This window comes from Chlorocebus sabaeus, chromosome 24 (genome assembly GCF_047675955.1).
Source record: "Chlorocebus sabaeus isolate Y175 chromosome 24, mChlSab1.0.hap1, whole genome shotgun sequence".
Lineage (NCBI taxonomy): Eukaryota > Metazoa > Chordata > Mammalia > Primates > Cercopithecidae > Chlorocebus > Chlorocebus sabaeus.
In genome coordinates, this window is record NC_132927.1 from 36,495,358 (window position 1) to 36,511,450 (window position 16,093).

Genomic DNA, 16,093 nt, shown 5'->3' on the forward strand with positions numbered 1-16,093 from the left:
GGTGGTGGGCAAGGGATAGCATTAGGAGAAATATCTAATGTAGATGATGGGTTGATGGGTGCAGCAAACCACCATGGCACATGTATACCTATGTAACAAACCTGCACCAGAACTAAAGTATAATAAAAAATATAACAATAATAATACCTTCACAGCAAAAAAATAAATAAAAGCATATGTATTTTTTAACATCTGTGATGGGGGATGTGGCCTGCCTTCCCACTAAGACTCTCACAGTGGCAAATTCCAGAAAGGACAGGGATTCAAATGCTGCACAGCTAAAAAGAGACGTTATGTAGTACATTAAATGATTTTAAATGGACAGAAACATTGATTTGTAATGTAGCCAGAAGTTTTTAAAAAGTTGCTTCACTATGAAGTGGGGAAACATTGGTATAATAGACTATGGGAATTGTTCTTCTTTTCTGCCCAATGTTCCCACCCCCCTTTCTTCAGAATCCTTTGGGAAATATCTCCTCTATGCATTAGTGCTGGGGCTGCTAATCATAGGAGCATGTACACAGAACCTGAAATTGAGATATGGACAACAGTAGAGAGTTATTTGGTTTATTTCCTCCATTGCGATTGCTTAACTGGGAGATTTGAGTTTATCTGGCAGCCATTTGTCTGCCACTAGGAGAGACTCTAGAAGAATAAAGCAATGCAAACAAAGAGTTGAAGAGACAGTCTTGACAGCAGCATTTGAGTTTCCAGATGCACTCTTGCCTTAAGATGCACTCTTGCACTTTCCAATTACATGAACCAATAAATCCTTTTTGGAGGAGTTGAATTTCGGTCACTTGCAACCAAGTATTCTGACTTTGTGCAATGCATAAGATCTAGGAGATAATAAGGTCAGTATCATTTGAGTCCCACAGTTACAAATATTTGAAGAAATACAGTTCAAGATAAGAGTGGGATAGGAAAGATATTTGAACAACAATTCATAATGTAGATTATTTTTAAAAGCTAAGACAATGCAACCTCTCTTAGAATCAAAGGAACAATGCTTTGAGAAGACAGCTGTGAAGTTAACAATTCCTTGAGAATATAAAAAACATCAAAAGCATGAGTAAAAGACATAGCTGTAAACTATACCACAGGAAATTCATGTTTAAGAATTTCCTTTACCACTAAAGAACTTATCCATGTAACAAAACTACCTTTACCCCCAAAACTATTGAAATAAATTTTTTAAATTAAAAAATATAGGAATTTCCTAATAGAGAAGAAATAATTGAATGTTTCATTATTTTTTAAAAGATTAGAATCTAGCCTGCTTAATACAAAGTCTAAATAATACTGTAATAAAAGTCAAAGGATCCATTCTAGACAGATCTCTCACTATGTATCCATATAATCTTAATTTATCTGAACCTGTGGTGTCTTACCTCTAAAGCAAGTGTGGTGGTTAATACTGTCAACTTAATTGGATTGAAGGATGCAAAGTATTGTTCTTGGGTGTGTCCAGGAGGGTGTTGCCAAAGGAGATTAACATTTGAATCAGTGGACTGGGAGAGGTAGACTCACCCTCAATCTGGGTGGCCACCATCTAATAAGCTGCCAGTGTGGCTAGACTGGTGGAGTCTTCCTGCCTTTGTCTCTCTCCTGTGCTGGATGCTTCCTGCCCTCAAACATTGGACTCCAAGTTCTTCAGCTTTTGGACTCTTAGACTTACACCTTCGGCCACAGACTGAAGACTGCACTGTCGGCTTCCCTACTTTTGAGGTTTTGGGACTTGGACTGGCTTCCTTGCCCCTCAGCTTGCAGATGGCCTATTCTGGGATTTCACCTTGTGATCTTGTGAGTCAATACTCCTTAATAAACTCTGCTTTATATATACATCTATACTATTAGTCCTGGCCCTCTAGAGAACTCTGATATAGCAAGCATCTCTTTCACCTCTAAAATTGTGACAACATTCAAAGTTCATTTCAGTCTAACAATACATTTTATACTACCATCTATAGTCATGAGCTTAGACAAAAAAAGGCAGGAGAAATACTTGCGCAAAACATTTCAAATCACGCATTTCAGTTTAACACAGAATATAATTTGGTGATATTTATCTTTGGAATTCTTTTTGAAACTGCTTTATGCATTTTTTTTCATTGTACTATTATTATACTCTTACTCTATAAATTGTCCCCTTTTCAACTTCTGATACATATATAGAAATCCATCCACAGCTTCTGAACTACTTTAAAAAATTTTTGTTATTATAGCAAAATACACTAAACATAAAATCTACCATTTTAACCTTTATTTTTCAAATTGTGATAAAATACACATAAAATTTACCATCTTAACTATTTTTAAGTGCACAGTTTAGTGGCATTTAGTACATTCACATTGATATGCAACCATCACTATTACCCATCTCCAGGCCTCATTTTATCTTGCAAAACTGAGATTCTGTAACCATCAAACAATAACTCCCCATCCTTCCTTCCCCAAGGCCCTGGAAACCACCATTTTAATTTCCGTCTTTATGTATTTGACTACTCTAGATACATCATATAAGTGTAATCATACAATATTTGTACAATAATTTTGTGAATACCTTATTTCACTTAGAATAATGTTGTCAAGGTTCATCCAGGGCTGAGCACAGTGGCTCATGCCTATAACACCAGGACTTTGGAAAGCTGTGGTGGGAGGACTGCTTGAGCCCAGGAGGTCGAGGCTGCAGTGAGCATCCCACCATTGCACTCCAGCCTGGGCAACAGAGCAAGACCCTGTCTCAAAAAAAAAAAAAAAAAAACATGTTTATCATCCATGTTGCAACACGTGTCAGAACTTCCTTCCTTATTAAGGCTAAATAATATTCCATTGTATGTATATACATTTTGCATATCCATTTACCTGTTAATGAATACTTGGTTTACTTCTGCCTCTTGGCTATTGTGAATAATGCTGCTATGAGTATCTATTAGAGTTCCTGCTTTTAATTCTTTTGGGTATCTTAGAAGTGGAACTGCTGGATCATATGGTAATTTTATGTTTAACTTTTTGAGAAGTCATCATATTGTTTTCCACAGCAGCTACACCACTTTACATTCTCATCAGCAATGCATAAAGGTTGTATGCCATTCGGGACTTTTATACATTAAAATATTTTATTAACCATTGTTAAATAGTACATGATATTTCAAAAACACAATGAGATGATCATCTGGAACACCTCCATGCAAATACAACTATCATTTTGTAAAATTCCAAGTTTTGTCATTTGTATATTTTCATAGAATTTTAATAGTTTATAAAATTTTGATTTTCTTCATATTATGTATCTAAGCATTTTCCATGGCATTACAAAGCCATTATAATTATCATCCTAATGTTTATGTTATAGTCAACCAACGGGAAATACTATAATTTTCTTAATCATTAAACTATAGAACATTCAAGTTGCTTCCAATTTTCTAATATTAGAAACATGCAATAAATACATATGTACATGAATCTTTACTTCTTTTGAATCCTTTGCACAGAAAAGTATTAATCAGTTAAAAGTATGCACATTTTTAGAGTTGCTGATAAATATGAATACATTTATTTTCAAAGTGATCATATAGATGTGTATTACTTCAGCACTCTCACCAGTGGGGCCCATAACAAGAGGTACTGGTACTCTTTCATCACTAGTCCTCTAACAAATTGTCTATCACCTAGTAAACACACAATAAATGTTCACTAATTCAGTTCATGAGTGAATAAATGAGAATGCCATGTTACTGAATCCTCACTATCACTGAATCTTATTTTGTTTTCTAGTTTAAGACAGCTGGTACATTTTAGCTATTTTAAAACTATTTAAAATAATTAAAAACTTGGTCTTTGAATCAGAAGGTCCATAAGAAATGAATCTCCTTGCCAGAATAAAGGTCTTTCTTGGTATTTAAACATTTTTCTATACATTGCCAAGTGTAATGTAATTTCATTCCATTATAATTTTTCTTTCTAACCATAAAAGCATTATTATGGGAGCACTTTTCTAACTTGCCAGGTTTTGCCATATCAGGTAACTGTAACCTCTATTTAGCATTTGGTATAAGAAAATGAAATTGTATCAACCATATACAACTCATCATAACTGAAATGCAATTGGCTCTAAATTTTTCTTATTTTGTTCGTTTCTTTTTATTGTGAATTTCCTACCCATTAAGCTGAAAGCTTCTTTTTCATCTCTATCTGCCAAGTTGATTAGCACAAAATTTGGCACATAGTAGGCATCAGTAAATATTTCAGGCATATTTATTATGTTCTATGGCTGATTTTTGTTTGATCTAATTGAGAATAATTTTCAAGAATCATGATAAAAATAAATTATATATGCATTAAATACATATTACAAGGATTTCTTTATGTTAAGGTGGTAGAATAAAATGAGGAGATAAAAAGGAAGCCTTAAACTATCCTGGTAGTCAATGTAGTATTCAATTCTTTACAGATTGTAAATTATAATGGTAATGGTACTAGAATTATCAAATTTTTCCCAAAGCAATCTTCAAGGCTAATCAACATAGACAATCACTCTTTTCATTTCTATAGCAATAAGAAAATTTTAAGAAATATCTTTTGATTGGAGTTGTCTTGAAAATTGCTTAGTTGGAGGCCTTATTTTAAAATGCAACAAGCCTGAAATATTAAATGTAATTTGCCATGCAGCCTAGAGAAAGAATGAAGCATTTGGTACATTTTTCCTAATTGTTTCTGATTGCTGCCTGGGTAGCTCCAGCACTTCATGTTCAAAATCACCTTTGAGGGCTTCAACATCTTTGACTACTACTTTTAATCAAAAAGAGGCAAAGTATAAAATAATTTGACTATTACATGGCAGAAATCCTCATAATAACTGGCTTTAACATTTTTACTTAACTGACCTTAAAGAAAGAGCCCTCAGAAGGTAAACTGTTGGTACTTAATGAATACTGATTAAGGTGACACATTACCTGATGCTAATATTCACAGAAATCACTGTCCCAAGAAAAGCGGTCAATACTGAAGTAAAGAGAGTTAGTTTTCTAATGATAATCATGTTTTGTTTAGGTCTGCTTAGCATAAAGTTCACTCTTATGTTTAAGTATGTTATTTAAAAAATTTATGCACTTTTAAAAATGTATTTGCATAAAAAATAAAATTGTATAGACTATCTTTATTTCCACCAATAGCATGATAAAACTAACAGAAAAATAATATAGAAGTAGAAATATACAGTTATATGAAAATTTAGAGACAGACCGATCCTTAATATCACTGAGGAGAAAAGGAAACCTAGAGACTGACTTGCCCAAAAGAAAATTATCAAGTTTCTTGCAGAGCTCAAATGGTAATTCAGATCTCATTATTTCTTGTTAAATATGCTTTCCATCACCTTATGAACATCATTATCTTTTTCTTTCACACTAAGAACACTGTTTTCTTAATCAGTTATTGAGTTCATGCTTTGACGAGGAATGAGGAAAATCACTGGTCTAGTAAATGGAGATCATGCAAAGAGGACAACATATTTCAGAGTGTTCTTAAGTAGGGCTGCTTTTGCTTATGAAAGGAAGGAATCATTCCATTGTCTTTGGAAGGAGGCATCAGTGGACGGGGTATTTGGATATAATCAAAAGGAGGGGAAATGGGCTTCAGGCCTTCCTTGTTCTTAAAGATTATTTACTGACTCATAAAGCAAATACTATTCATTCTGTGCATCAGAAGAAAGTGGAATAAAAATTCTAGAAGAGTCCACACTATATTCAGGTTAGTACTTTTAAGATGTACCGTATTTTTAAAGAATTTGTACATGGGGAAAGAAGGCAAACATAAAAAAAGGAAGTCTTTTCATAAGAGTAAATATAACTTTTAGGTTTTCACAGCCCACTCTTATAGCCCAGAGTACATTTGGGAATATGAATGATACAGAAACAAGTTGCCCAGGGATACTGAATTGTGCAATTCAGGGTGTATGCTTCTACACGAATTCGACCACTCAAAATAAAAAAACTGTCATTGAATTTTTGCAGTATATAGTACGGGTAAGTTTTTTGGTTTTATTAGCTGTATTAGGCAGGGCATACATGCTCTTAAAGCTTGCCTCTAAAATTTTATTATTTTCATTATTATGATGTCAAGAGAAAAATTATCAGGGAAAAAGTTCACAGGGAAAATGATCCATAGGCTAGTTTTATATAAAAGTCACAAATAAAAACAATCCATTGTTTCTTACTATATGGTTATCTCTACTAGTATATGCATCTCTTTTGTGCATACTGCTCTTTAAATGTGTATGAATTTTCTACCAATTACAAAGTCTTATAGGAGTAAAACTGATACGTAATAAAGACATGAATCAGATATTTGGCTTGGAATTCATAAATAACAGAATTTTTTAAATTCCATGGGATTAATAATTATTCTAATATTTATTTCTATATATTGGTTTTAATTTAAACTAAGAGTCTAAAACACAGCTCTGGTAAAATAAAAATATTTTAAAGTACCAGCATAAATGTTATTAAAATGATTACACTTCAAAACTATATTGTTAAAAAGAAACCACATCTAAAAATTTCCTACAGTAATACTTAGTCATTGCTGATTCAACAAAATAGAGTATATTTTATTTTGCATGTTATATACAACATATACTTTACATTTGTACAAATTTTTGTAGATATACGTATCTGTATATATACACTAATATATTTTGACACATATGCTAAAATTTATATTTTACAGACATTTGAAAAAATCAAACAAGCTTCAGAATGTATACATAAATTCAGTAAATGTTCTCATTTACTATATAAAATGAACTAATTTTAAAGATTTCAAAAGATGACCTATTAATCTAATACTACAGCAGTCTAGTATCCCACTGTCTGATTATCAAAGCTCAAAATTTACCAATATACCAAATAAATTACAGTAATTTTCAACTGTAATACAACTTTAAAAAATAATATGGCACTTCTCGTCCTATGAAAGCAACAATACTTTAATTTCTTTATTCAGAAAAACAACGATTTTTCCAAATATATTCTGGATAAAGGTACTATTATAAAAACAAAAATCCACTACACCTCTATACTTGTTATACAGTGGCTAAATCACTTAACGGCTTAGTGAGTTTTTTGGAGGGTAGGAGTATTGCAGCTAATTTAAGGCTTTTGTTTTTAATTTTTTTATTATTTAAAGATTATAAAATAATATATATTATTTAAAAATGTATTAACAGCACAAAAGAGTATAAGGTAAAATGTGAAAGTTCCCCCTCCAGTCAAATCCCAGTTAATCTCTTGAGGTTAAGGTCTGTTGTTTCTTATATGTCCTTCAGAAATATGCATATATAAAACATGCTCATGCTTACATCCAGTTTAACATAAAATCATACGATGCAAATCATAATTTTTAATTGTTTTAATTAATGTAAGTTGGACATCTTTGCATAGATGTACATGCCAATGTATCTCCTTTTTACATAATCTTTTTATATAATCAGTCCCCTATTGAAGACTGTTTTGTGCTTTTTTGATATTACAAATTTTCTAGTACAAACACCTGTAATAGCAAAAACACTGAACAGTCTTCAATAAGGAATAGGTTCAATACATTTAAATGAAATTCTGTGTCAAGGGAACTGCATTTTAAATTTTGTTAAACACAGCCAAGCTAAGTTTCAAAAATGTACCTCTAATCTACCATCCCACCAAAACTGGTTTTTGTTATTTTATGCATAAACTGTATTTGCTAAATGTGGTTTCATTTCCCAAAAATAATTATTTAATATGAGTACCCTCTAGTTTTTGTGTTTTAAAATATATTAACCTAAAGAGAGCATCACAATGTAAACTGCAGGAAGTAATTGTAACAAATGTGGACTTTTCCACTCAACAGTATAATGAGGCTGGAAAGATTGCAGAGGGGTCAACAGGCTTTCCTCCAACATTAGGCAAATTACACCTAACTTTTCCCCCCTACTCTTATGTAATCATAACTTTCCTACTCAGTAGAAATTCTCTCAGTTAATTTGCACATGGCACTTCCATTTACATATTCATTCAAAAGGAAAGTGAAGATAATATTCACAAAATTCTAAATGGTTAGTACATTTATAAATGGAGAACTTGGCAGGCAAATGCCAGGAAAGGGGCATCTACTTGAGGTTGCTAACTTCAGTTATAGCTTTAGAAATTAATAAGGCATCATATCCTTGGTTACTGTCAGTAAGTTAACTGATGCTCCAATCTAGTGTAAAATGCTGGGAGAAAGACTATGAAATATGCATCATCAACTATCAATAATGTTTGCAAAAATAAAGGAGAATGATTGTACTTAATTCAGATGTGTGTAATTTAATTTTTGTAGAATCAAATTGTTAAGTATGCCTGTGGATGGTGTATGGCAGACACACCAGACAGCAAAACATAAACATATCCTGAGAATGACCCTGTATGGCAGACACACCTCAATGTAGGTTCGGTCTTCCCATCATGGCCAACCCAGAGATTCATCCTTATCTATGAGAACATCTGAGCCCCATCCCATCCTGTGGAACACGGGCCTTACAGAAGATTGAGGTCCTTTGTTTTGGGTCAAATGAAGGTTGCCAGATGGAGGTTGCTAGGGGGAGGGTGTTAAGTGCAAGCACTATCTAAACTGCATGCTTTCTGCACATGGTGGCACTTCTCCTGTCCAGCCCACTGCCACTGTACTGCTCTGTACATAAGTTCCCTTCAACAAACCCAGTATCTCATTTGCTGGCTCTGGGTCTCTATTTGGCCTCTTGAACCTGGTGCCATCCATACTGAAGTGAATGGGGTCCAGCATGACAGACATTTACAGTTTTGTTACCATTAAAATTTGATCTTTCTGTGAAGTTAAAATTTTTACAAATTGTAACATAATTTAAAAAATTAAAGTCTTGCTTTTTAAATATTCCAATTTACTGATCTCCAGTCCACTAATAATTCTACTGTGTTCTTTCTTAAACACCTGTTTTTTTAAACGATTATCCAAAATAAGTTTCCAGTAGTTACAATGTTCCAAAATAATACCCACTGGAACACCTCTAAAATGAAGTCTCATCTGTGAAGTTATTGATGTGGAATAATAGTGAAATTTAACAGTTATACAGGAAAACTCAAAATTCTTTATCATAACCAAAATTTGAAACTATCTTTATCATACACTCCCCATCAGTAATTACTGTAAATTTTTCAGTACTGGAATTTAAAAGACACATATTATATCTTAGAGTAAAGCTTGAGACCAATCAATGGCAAAGCTATGATTACATTATATATTGTTTATTTGATGGTTCTATTTATGAATGTTTATGGGATATGAAAGTTTCTATATTAAAGGAAATTTCAATATGAAACACTGTAATTAACCATTGGGTACTTCCTGTCTTCAATATTCTGATAACTCTCAACTTGCCCAACCCAAATCTCACGAACATGCTGAGACACTCTAAAATTTCTACCCACCACGTGCCCTTTCACATGATCTTTGATGCATATCATGATCTATGATACAGTGACTTTCAATAAGCCATATAACAAGTCAATCTTTTTATTTTATAGTCCTTCAGTTTTCTTCTTGTCCCATTAAGATATAAACTTTGGCATTCTTTTCCAATCTTATTACTGCAACTATCTTTTTTTAAAAAAAAATTATAGAATATTCTATGTCTTAACTTCTCTCCCAAGGTCAATATGTAATATAGGTCGTATTCTGTATTTCCAGCTGGTCATAGGCACCTGCATATCCCATCAATCCCTTACACACAGGTCTCAAAGTAGATTCATTATCTTTCTTCCCAAAGCTATCATTCCTCCTGTGCTTCTTTAAAGGCACCCGGAACTGTGGGCCTGATTTTGCCTCCCCTTTAGCCCATACTTAGTGCTGCAGCTCTGATTATTTTCAGAGACTTCTGGCCAGTGGTCTCTGGGAACAGGGCAGAGTGAGGGTTTATGGGGTGGGTTTTGTTTTTGTTTTGTTTTTTAGCAAGAGAAGTAACTTGGGTATGAACTGAAAACGGGCATTACCATTACACAATAACATGTATGTCATGATAATGCCTGACTAAACATCTTCTCTGGCTGAAGCAGCAGTTCCAGATTTTTCACAATAGTTATATCCTTGATGTCCAAGTTACATTTTGATAAATTCCTTAAGGATCATGTTTTATTTGACTTTCTATAGCAATTAGTGTAGTTCCTGACAAATAGGAACCACTATTCCCTTCACTATTTCAATAAATGCTGAATGAATATTTTATACACAGCTAACCAAAGGGCTTGTACCATATGCTCTACTAATTTTATTCTAAGAAAGTGTGATGTTCAAATATATTTGAAAAACAGCAGATATTTCAACAATAAACATGTTAATTCTGGTTGGGTCATACGCAAAGGCCATGAGAAGAACAAGCATAAATACACTCTCTACATAAAGATAATAGCTCATCCTTACGAAGCATTTATGCTGTGCCATTTACTCTGCTAAGCAATTTACAATTATTTGATTTAATCCAATGACATAACTCTCTGTGGGTTAAGTTCTATTGTTTGCCTTATTTTACAAGATATGCAGAAACTGAGCACTAGAGAAATTACATAACCTCAAGATCACACAAGTAGTGAGCAGTGGTGCCAGGGTTTCAACCCAGAGTTCCTGACTCTGGAGCCTCTACTCTTAACCACATGAAACAGACTTCTTAGCGGTAACTGGTGCTTCCAAGATGCTTAATGTGGTACTCTGACCCGCAATAAGTGAGCTTCAATGAGAAAAACTTAGGATGGACCAACAGCACATTTTCCCATATTCTATCAAATCGTGAAGACACCAAACTATGAAAGGGTCTACCTGCAAATTAAGTCCTTGAAGACAAGTATATGTATATCCCGGGTTTTCTTCCACACGCTTTCAACAAACTACACTTTTCCTCTGAACAGAATATCTTAAAAATAAATAAATAAATACAACTTTGGCTTTAATATTCACACAGTAATTATTTTTCTATTATGATCTGAAAACCTAAATACTTAAATACAAAGTTATCATTTCTAGGATAGCCAAGAGCCAAGAACTAAAAAAAAAAAAATTAGGGCCGCATTTATAGTTTTGAGGAATGGGGATCCAAACAACACAGTCCACAAGTCATCTTGGACTCTGAAGTGTGCAGAACTGCTACAGTATCTAATCAATCACATGGGGGAGTTGCGGGTACCTTGATACCGACAAGTTAGCTTCAAAGTTCCCTTACACGAGCCTCTAAATCAGCTGAGACCAATTATTGTTAATGCTCTCCGGGGCCGTGTTGAGGACTCCCAATTGGCAATCTGGAACGCTTCCAGAACTTGGTGGGGGGGAGGGGGCTCATATTTCGTGGAGAATGGGGGAGGTGAGCCCTGGTTATAGGGATAACTTTTTAACTAGCCTTAATTGGGGTCTTTGCGGCCAGGCTGTAAAGATTCCCGCCACACTAATAAGAATCAGCCATGGCCTTTTAATTGGAACGCCGGAACTCTGCCTTGTTTTACTAATATCTTAATAACACGTTTCTATGATGGACATGTTGGTTCCTTGTATTTTAAGACGCGGCCACAAACTGAAGCGATAGCGATCACGTATATGCAGTCCCCCAATCGTCCAAGCCGAATAGGTTGCATGTAGTATCACTCAAAAAACATTCATTACCGTCGGTGTGTTGAGTGGTGAGGGCCAGTGTGCGAATTCATTAATGGAAGTCGCGGGACCCCGAGCGGTTGGAGCCCTGCCACACCCCTCTCCTTGCGTTAAGACAACCTGACCCGACCTCTGGGGAACTGATGCGCAAAATGGCGGTTGCACTTCTGTTCTCCGACCCGGGCGCACAATCCTGAGGAAGGACGTCACGTCACCAGGGCAACGACGCTCCTGCGTAAAGGCCCGGCCCAGTGGAAAGTTCAGGGCGTCCGCGCTCTCGCCGCTGGTGCTTCTCCTAGGCCCAGTGCCAGACCAGAGCATGAGCGACTCCCGTCGTCCCTGGCCAGGCAAATGTTGGCCCAAGCTTGGCGCGAACGAAGCGCGCTATTTCCCTGCTTCCTTTAGGCCAAGCCTGCTGTACGGCAGGGCCCGCCTCCGGAGCGAGCATAGACCGGGGCAGCGAGGCCAGCCGGGCGCCGGCCAGGTCCTGAGCGCGCACGCGCTCTGTTCAGCTTCGGGTGGCGGTTGCCGGAGTTGACGTTAGCCATGGAAACCGAGAGCTGGCCCGGGCGGGGCCACGGTGAGCTTGTTGTTCGGCCGCCGCAGCTTTTCTGCCTCCGCATTCGGGCAATAGCCAACCTCCCGGCGGGAGCGCCTAGCCCGGGTTTACCTGCAAAAATGCAGTCCCCGGGATGCCTTCGCGTCTTCGCTTCCCTCGGTTGACTTGAGGTACGTTCGTTGTCCGATGTCCACCTTGGGACTTCTTCGGCGCTTTAATCTCCAAGCCTGTGCGGAGAGCCAAGTTGTTCTTGGAGCATGCATTGCCACAAGAAACACATTTTTCCTTTTTAGTTACAAAACCTGTAAGTGCAATTGCGCTTAATGAACTCAGTCATTAGAGATAGTAATTCAGTGTGATTTTAACTTTACTTTGAAAGACTACTTTAGCCTGTTGAATTTGTAGCATTTTGTTTCTAAGAGACTCGTACGAAATGGAAAATGGCACACCCGGAGCTGTGTCCCTTAGATAGAACTGTACTCTCACGCCTTATCTCCAGCTAAACCTCTTTTGTCCGAATTGTTCAACTCATGGCCCCCTGAACGTGAAGCGCTCCTTCCCCCACTGATCTCGATCTCTGTCCCCACAACCTCCTGTCTGTCCAGGACCAGAATTTACTCCAGTGAATCGAAAGTTGTTTTTCATGCCGCTGCATTGGTTATCTGCTCCGTATCCATCATTTTTCACTTACTCATTTTTTACTATTTTTATGTGTTTGTTTTCTTCATTAAATCATTCCTGCAGTTAGGGCAAAGACTATCCTTCATGTTATTTGGTATCCACCGCCACTCACGCCAGATCCCCAAACCTTTAGCATAGCATCCAGTTCAGATGTTGCCTTTTTACGAATTTAACTGTTTGGAGCATCTGTTGGCTACTCCTAAATTTCCTACTTAAAGAGCTGCCTTCTAATTATTAACTGCTGTGGAAAATACCAATTGGGGAACCTTTTCTTTTTCCTTTTTAAGAGCTTTATTGAGATGTAATTTACATTCAGTAGAGTTCACCCATTTACAGAATTGTGCAACCCTTACCACAGTCAAATTTAGAACATTTGCATCACCCCAAAAAGAAACTCTTTACCCTCAGCAGTCACCAACTCCCCCATTAACCTTACCCCACCAGCCATAAGCAATTACTAATCTATTTTCCGTCCCCATAAATTTGCTTATTTTGGACATTTCACAAAGATAGGATAATACAATATGTGGCCTTTTGTAACCTGCTTTCACTTAGTGTGTTTTCAAGGTTCAGCCATGTTGTAGAATGTATGAGTACGTCATTCCTTTTTATAGCCTAATTCCCTTGTGTGGATATATCACATTTTATCCATTCATTGATGAACATTTGGGTCGTTTTCATTTTTTTGGCTGTTAGTAATATTTCTTCCATGAATGTTTTGTGTACAGATTTTTGTGTATACATACATGTTTTTATTTCTGTTGGGTGTATACCTGAGAGTAGAATTACTGGGTTATATGGTAACTCTAGCGTTTTGAGGAACTGCCAGACTGTTTTCCAAAGGAGCTGTATCATTTTACATAACCGCCAAATATGTTTGAGGGTTCTGATTTCTCCACAGTCTCATCAATACTTACTATTGTCTGCCATTTTTATTGTAGCCAGTCAAGAGGATTTGAAATGGTACCTAATTATGGTTTCAACTTGTCTTTTTCTAATGAGTAATGATGTTGAGCATCATTTTATATTTTCTGTGCTTATTAACCACTTGTATATCATCTTTGGATAAATGTCTATTCAGATCCTTTGCTCATTTTTTAAAGATTGGATTATTTGACTTCTCGTTATTAAATTGTAAGAGTTCTTTATATAGTCCAGTTGTAAGTCATATATGTGTATATATATGATTTGCACAAATTTTCTTCCATCCTATAGGTTGTTTTCACTTTCACAGTGGTGAGGACCTTGTTTTTTAAACACTTTCTCACTTGTTACAGGTTACTGGATACCAATCCCCTCATGCTGGCTTAGCTATCAAAAGCTTCCCATTTTTACACTTTGTAGATTCCTCTTGGACCCACTTTTCTCCAAAGAACCCTCTTCCCCCAAGTTATCCTTCCAGTTCTCTAGCTTCAAAATGAAATTCCCTTTCATTTGGCAATTGTTAGTCCAAACTGCACCATTCTGTAACTCCCCCCACCATTTTGCAGACCTTGGTCAAAGTAACACATTCCACGGGAGTTTGGGCTGTGAGAAACATCCTGCCTAACCACCTGACCACAGTGCACAAGAACATCCTTATCATACCCTGCTAAGCAAAGGCCCGACTGAAGGAACATCCCTATCATACCCTGCAACCGGAAAAAAGGGCCAAACCACCTGATCATAGGAACATCTTATCAATATCCTGCCGGGCAGTGAACCAGACAGCCCAGACCCCTTCTGCCCATACTTGTAAGTCCCCAGCCTGTGAACGGCGGTAGGCTCTGGCGTTAAGCTGCTCCCCCATCTCTGCAGGTTTTTGCAATATACCTGTGTTGCTGTAGACCCCCACACCCCCATCTTTCTTTAACCCCCACCTTCCCTTTTAAGAAAACCTAACAGCAATAGCCTGGTATGATTTAAAAACTCATTCTGCCACTAACTGATGTTGTATCTTGGTTGAGTCACTTAATATCACTAGTTCTCAGGGTTTTTTTGTAAAATTAATTAATTTCTTTCTGGTAATTCATGTGAGTAGCAGACTTTCACCTGATACTTGATTTTAAAAGAAAAGTTTTTCAACCCAATTGAATTTGTAGTGGGTGTCAAGAAAAATGATGGGACAAGTCTCAATCATTTTGGATTTATTTGCCAAAGTTAAGGATGTGCCCGGGAGACAAGTCTATGCCTTTCTCTGAAGATGATTTTGAGGTGTCCAAATTTAAAGGGGAAAGGGCAGGATATTGAGAAGTACACAATTGTCATGTAAGAGGTAGGTAGGGGCAAATAGTCGTTTATGCCTTTGTCTGGCTCAGCGGATCTGCATTTTTTACATAAGATGACATAAAAGGGGCAGAGGAAAAAATGGGGGGAATCTGCATTTTACGTAAGATAATAGACAAAATGGGGTGGGAAACAATCAGATATGCATTTACGTCTGGTGGGCCGGGGTAACTGCACCTGTAAGCTATCAATTGGCATTGCCATGATGAAATTTTAGCTCACTGGGAATTTCCTTGTGGGCAAAATACAGGGGAAGTGTGTAGCTTTTCATCTTGTAGCCATCCTGTTTAGAAACCAAAGGGGGAGACAGATTTGCATGACCCAGTTCCCAGCTTGACTTCTTCCCTTTGGCTAAATGAGTTTGGGTCCCAAAATTTAATTTCCTTTCACATTTCCCTTCTTTTTTCTGTAAAATCTTTTGGAAAAAGCATTTTAAAAGGAATACGAGTTCCTGGCCTCAGGCTGGTTTTTCCTCCCTTTTTCAAGCTGCTTTCTTACTGCTAGGATGGTTTATTCCTAGCAGTTCAGGTCCCCAGTCTCTAGGAAGGCTCATTCCTAGGAAGTCATGCCCCATGAAGATTAAAAACAACAGGGAGAGGAAGGAAGTAAAAAAGGAAAGGAAAAAAAAGAAAAAATATGTAGGCCAGGTTTATAGCAACAAAAGGAAATCACACCTGGAAGCTAGGTCAGGCTGTATTACTGCTTTCTCAATTAGAGCAATTTTCTAGGGAATCATTACCCTAGCCCTTTCAGTTGGCATATTTACAGGCACATCCCATAACAACACTGTAAGCAGAAACAGGACACAACACAAATTAATATTACTAATATAAGCAATAAGCGTCTGCCACCAAGTTCCCCAGGATCCAAATCCACCACTCAACCAGTTGATTAACGAGGGTT

At 36.6% G+C, this 16,093-nt stretch overlaps 1 protein-coding gene across 6 annotated transcripts in view; it reads left to right on the plus strand.

Annotated features, from left to right (window-relative positions):
* The first annotated feature begins 11,943 nt into the window (after window positions 1-11,943).
* PCNX4 (pecanex 4) overlaps window positions 11,944-16,093 on the plus strand; it is a 58,243-nt gene continuing 54,093 nt past the window's right edge. For 3 of the 6 annotated variants that reach the window (XR_012090977.1, XM_007986834.3, XM_007986836.3), the window contains exon 1: window positions 11,944-12,414. The gene's annotated coding sequence lies outside the window, so the exon portion shown is untranslated. The remainder of the gene's footprint in view (window positions 12,415-16,093) is intronic. The other 3 variants (XM_007986837.3, XM_007986838.3, XM_073011053.1) reach the window with 2 other exon arrangements.